Source organism: Eschscholzia californica, unplaced genomic scaffold, assembly GCF_041429995.1.
Source record: "Eschscholzia californica isolate CP2 unplaced genomic scaffold, dmEscCali1.0.p SCAF_5, whole genome shotgun sequence".
NCBI classification, from domain to species: Eukaryota; Viridiplantae; Streptophyta; class Magnoliopsida; order Ranunculales; family Papaveraceae; genus Eschscholzia; species Eschscholzia californica.
In genome coordinates this window covers 24,067,473-24,073,472 of record NW_028238472.1, presented here as the reverse complement: position 1 = coordinate 24,073,472, position 6,000 = coordinate 24,067,473, and positions in this window count along the sequence as shown.

Below are 6,000 nucleotides of genomic sequence, written 5' to 3'. Positions count from 1 at the left end.
GTTATATCCTCAACATTATATTTATTATCCTCTATTACAGTTTGTTGACTTGACCGCGGAAGACCCTTGGCAGGCACCATCCCGGTGTCCCCCAAGTCTTCATGGGTTTGTTCGTGTATGTTCACCTTTTTTTGCAGGTTTCTTCCACATATTGTTGGTGCCCATCAATCAAGATCTCGACGTTTGGAATTCTAGAAAACGTTCACGCTTCCGACCTTCTGACTTCCGACCCGTAGACTTCTCACCGTCTACAGTGGGAAATAACGATTAAGGTAATCTCTAAACTAACTTATGCATGAGATCCTGGGGATACTAGATACTAGTGTCAGACATTAGATGTCTGAGATTCCGTTTAGAACACTAGTAGACACCATAACTCAACAGCTTGCTGCCACCGTGAAGCTGCTACTGTTTTCCCGTGTCGGCCAATCTTTGGCTAACCTTGTGTGTTAGTCGGCCAAGCTTGGTCGGACCTCTCCTTCTCTCTCTAGCAAGCCCCTTTCTCTTTTTCTCCAAAGAGCCCTAAAACCCTAGCAACCCAAACTTCTAACTCAAAAAACACTTGGTCCTTTTCTTTTGTTTTTTCCACCAGCTAAAACCCTAGTCAACTTTGAGTTGGTCCATCTTCTTTGAATTTGGCCCAAACTCTTAAAGATGGGTGCTCATAAAACTTCTCTTTGCTTTTCTTCTTTGGGATTTTGTGCCTTAGATTTTGGATTTTGGTTCTCATTCGGAAACCAATGGGTGCTTTCATCATATATCTCTACATCTCTAATTTCTAGAAAAGATAAAAATGTCCTTTGACTTATTTCTTTCATAACTTCCCCGTTCGACTCACCATAGACTCCACTTATCATTTGATCTCTGATTTAACTAAAATGACCAAAATACCCCTGGTTCTCTTTCATTCCGGTCTCAAAGTGGCCCATGAGAAGGGGGAGGCGCTTCACAACTGATTGGTACATATCAGTAGAGAGTGAGATAGAGAGAGGGGAAGAGTGAAAGATATGAAGACTAGGGGCAAAAATCAAGAAAGTCAATTTTCAGACACAAAATGAATATGTTCCTTAAGTCAAATCTAGTTGACTAAAGAGACTTTTCTTCATGCTCTAAAGTCGCGACCTTAAATTAATAGATTATACTTACACCCAAAATAATTTGTGTCCACATAACAGATTTGTTTGTGCACTTATTGGCAACCTTACAAAACTAGGCCTGTAAACGGTAGCTTATCGGATCGGATATAGGCATATGTGTATCCGAATCCGATAAGCTATACGAATATCCGTATCCGATAATTATCCGACGGATATTATAAATCAATATCCGAATCCAAATGCGATAATATTAACGGATATCGGATAAATATCTGATATCCGAAACCTTAACAAAATTTAAATTTTTCCTTAAATTTTGAACCATTAGACCTACATAATAAATCTCAACCATACATTTTATATATTGTTATGAACAAATTAATTTTTTATTATTTTTTATATTAATTATCATATACGGATATTTATCGGATCGAATATTTGACATAACACCAAAATGTTCAAACCCTAAAAACCCCATAAGGTCAATGTTATAATGTTTAACATAAATGAGAACAAAAGAAAATGGGTAGTCTAGTAGCCCGATGTTGATGGAATCTGTGGTTCTGCATAGGGGAAACTCCCGCTTCTCATTGTAATGGCGGTGAAACAGGGTTGGAATTTGAGAGAGAGAGTGAGAGAAAGATACCTACAATTATCCCCTTTAATTAAGCTGCAACTCTGAGGTCTAAAGAAAAATCTCTGGGGCATAAAGACTAAGTCGATCAACATTGACTCAAGTGACATATTTATTGTTTAGCCAAAAAATCCACTTGATTAAACTATGCCCCTTAATCTTCACCTTCTCTCTCTTTCTTATACCCTCTAACTCACAATAACGATGCCAACAAATCCACAAAATAGAGATTCAATAATTAAAGCCATTACTAAATCGAACAATTTTCTGCCCTCACTTTGATTTTCACACAACAAACAAACCATTAAAAGAAAAGCTTAAAACTACAGATCATGAAAACCAAATAAATGGAATACGCCACAACCTCAAATTTATCCTCAATCAAGTTCTCTCATTCAATTATTAGAAAATAACAACACAAATTCTTAAACCACGAAATTTAAAATCAAGAAACAACTAAAAATTTTAAAATCACAAACGGCACGAGGAAGAGAAAATTGAAGAAGACGAGCTTGTTCATCTTGGTAACCAACTCTTTGTCAATTTTATTTTTCTTTATCTTTCCTTCTTGAACTCTGTTTCTCGTAACTATGAATCTCATCTACTGCTTCTTTTGTTGTTTCAAAAGCTACAGTATCATTTTCTCGATTTTGGGGTAGTATTTTTTTTATGAGATATAGGTTGAAGAATGTAATCTGTTCAGAAACAATAACAGATGGTGGTTGTGACAGAAGGTGAAGGAACTAGGCCGCAATTCAGGTTGTTACTCTAGTGGCCCATGAGAAGGGGGAGGCGGTTTCACAATTGATTGGTACATATCAGTAGAGAGTGAGATAGAGAGAGGGGAAGAGTGAAAGATATGAAGACTAGGGGCAAAAATCAAGAAATTCAATTTTCGGACACGAAATGAATATGTTCCCTAAGTCAAATTTAGTTGACTAAAGAGACTTTTCTTCATGCTCTAAAGTCGCAACCTTAAATTAATAGATTATACTTACACCCAAAATAATTTGTTTACACATAGCAGATTTGTTTGTGCACTTATTGGCAACCTTACAAAACTAGGCCAGTAAGGTAGCTTATTGGATCAGATATAGGCTTTTCCGTATCCGAATCCGATAAGCTATACGAATAATTATCCGACGGATATTATAAATCAATATCCCAATCCGAATTCGATAATATTAACGGATATCGGATAAATATCTAATATCCGAAACTTTTACAAAATTTTAATTTTTCCATTAAATTTTGAACCATTAGATCTACATAATAAATCTCAACCATACATTTTATATATTATTATGAACAAATTTATTTTTGACTATTTTTTATATTAATTATCAGATACGGATATTTATCGGATCGAATATTTGACATAACACCAAAATGTTCAAACCCTTAAAACCCCATAAGGCCAATGTTATAATGTTTGACATAAATGGGAACGAAAGAAAATGGGTAGTCTAGTAACCCGATGTGGATGGAATCTGTGGTTTTGCATAGGGGGAAACTCCCGCTTCTCATGGTAATGGCGCTGAAACAGGGTTGGAATTTTAGAGAGAGAGAAAGAGACCTAAAATTATCCCCTTAAATAAAGCTGCAACTCTGAGGTTTAAAGAAAAATCTCTGGGGCATAAAGACTAAGTCGATCAACATTGACTCAAGTAACATATTTATTGTTTAGCCCAAAAATTTACTTGATTAAACTATGCCCCTTAATCTTCACCTTCTCTCCCTTTCTTATACCCTCTAACTCACAGTAACGATGCCAAAAAATCGACAAAAAAGAGGTTCAATAATTAAAGCCATTACTAAATCGAACAATTTTCTTCTCTAACTTTGATTTTTACACAACAAACAAACCATTAAAAGAAAAGCTTAAAACTACAGATCATGAAAACCAAATAAATGGAATATGCCACAACCTTAAATTTATCCTCAATCAAATTCTCTCATTCAATTTTTAGAAAATAAAAACACAAATTCTTAAACCACGAACTTAAAAATTAAGAAACAACTAAAAATTTTAGAATCACAAACGGCATGAGGAAGAGAAAATTGAAGAAGACGAGCTTGTTCATCTTGGTAACCAACTCTTTGTCAATTTTGTTTTTCTTTATCTTTCCTTCTTGAACTCTGTTTCTCATAACTATGAATCTCATCTACTGCTTCTTTTGTTCTTTCAAAAGCTAGGGTATCATTTTCTGGATTTTGGGCTAGCATTTTTTTATGAGATATAGGTTGAAGAATGTAATCTGTTCAGAAACAATAACAGATGGTGGTGGTGACAGAAGGTGAAGGAACTAGGCCACAATTTAGGTTTTTTTTGTTGAAGGAAAAAACACGAAAACCAAACCAAAACAATTACAACTTCAGCTCACACCGCATTCTCTCCATCGACTGCCACGTTCGACTGACCCCATGTTTCCTACCCCACTTCGCTAATGCGTCTGCTAGAATATTGATTTTTCTCGGGCCGTAGTGAAATTGTATTTGCTCGAAGTTGGTGCGGCGGGCTCTGATGTGTTCCATGTGATGTAGAGACTGCCAGCTGATGTCCTTGTTTTTATCCTGAATATGGTTGATCAAATTGCTATTGTCACTTTCAATAATGAGATGAGAAATATTTAGCTCCTCTGCCCATAGTACTGCTTTCAGGATAGCCAAACATTCGCATTCCTCCGCCGTCTGTCCCCTAATGGGCTCTGCCTTAGCTATAATAAAGTCTCCATTCGCATCATGAATAATACAACCGATGCCTGCAGGATCTGTGTACTTGCTGAAGGATGCATCGACATTGATTTTGAGGAAGGATTGTGGTGGTGGCAGCCACTTTGGAGGGATGGCCTTGCTTTTTGGTCTCCGGTCATCGTGGAAGCTTGTATTATAACATTGAATCTTCCTAATAACCTGCATAGGCACAATGTCTTTCTTTCCAAAACAAAGATCGCATCTTGCTTTCCAGATAAACCACATAATTTTGGCGAGGAGCGCCATGGTTGAATCATCCAGCGAAGGCCAAAGCATAATCCACTCTAGCACCGAAACAATGCCATCAGTTCTGATGTTGTAATGAAACCAAATGGCTCTCGCAAAATTGCAATTTAGAAGTACATGAGTTAAAGTTTCCCGTTCCTCGCAGAACGCACATCGATAACTGTTGCCGATGTATTTACCGATTTTGTCTTTAACAGGAAGACTGTTAGTGCAGCACTTCCAGAGAAAGAGTTTAATCCTTGGTATGGTTCTAATGTTCCAGATAAAAGACCATTCAATAGTTTCAGAATCCCGATTGCCATTACTCAAATACCTGTACATAGATTTAATAGTGAAGTTACCCGAATTGGTAAGAGTCCATACCATTGCATCTTCCGCCGACGGGTGAAGGTTTATACTAAGGATAGCCCTGCAAATCTCCTCATTAAAGTATTTCTGAAGCAGATCCGCATTCCAAGAATTGTTAGAAATTAATTGGTCCACCGTGTTGAAGGGACAGTTATTTCGGTTAGGTATAGGCGGTTTATGATTAGGGATCCAGAAGTCATCCCAGATACTTATTTTTGTGCCTTTGTTAACATCCCAAAAGATAAGATTAGATGTTTTGCCGATAGGTTCCGCCAGCGATATCCAGACCCAAGAATGGTTTTGTCTAGGTGAAGAGGGTTTGGCCGATTTAGGGAAATATTTGGCTTTTAGAAGTTGAGCCCAGGGCGCGTCAGGGAATTTGAGAAGACGCCACCCCAGTTTACATAGAAAAGCTTCGTTGTCAAGAAGAGGGTTTCGAAGACCAAGACCTCCGAACTTACGAGGACGACAAATGGCAGCCCAGTTGATAGTGTGAATGGATTTTGTTTTTCCCCACCAGAATGACCGTTGAATGGTCTCTATGCGATTGCTAATGCCTTTCGGAATGGCAAAGCATTGCATCTGGTATCGGGGAACCGCCGCGGTAATAGTCGAGATGTTTACTGTGCGGCCTGCTTGAGAGAGGAGATTAGTTTGCCACTTCGAGAGTTTATGTTGAATTTGGTCAAGCAGAGACTCAAACGTTTGTTTTTTCTTGGCTCCAATGAAAAGTTTTGTACCCAAATACTTGTCAAGGGAAGAGGCCTGGTGCACTTTGAGGGATTTGGTGATCAAACGTTTGAATTTGGGGTGAGTGTTTTTTGAGAAGAAGATAGTGGATTTGTTATAGTTGATGATTTGACCCGATTCAGATCCAAATAAAGTAAGAATATTGATGAGATTGGTGATGTTATCGAGAGT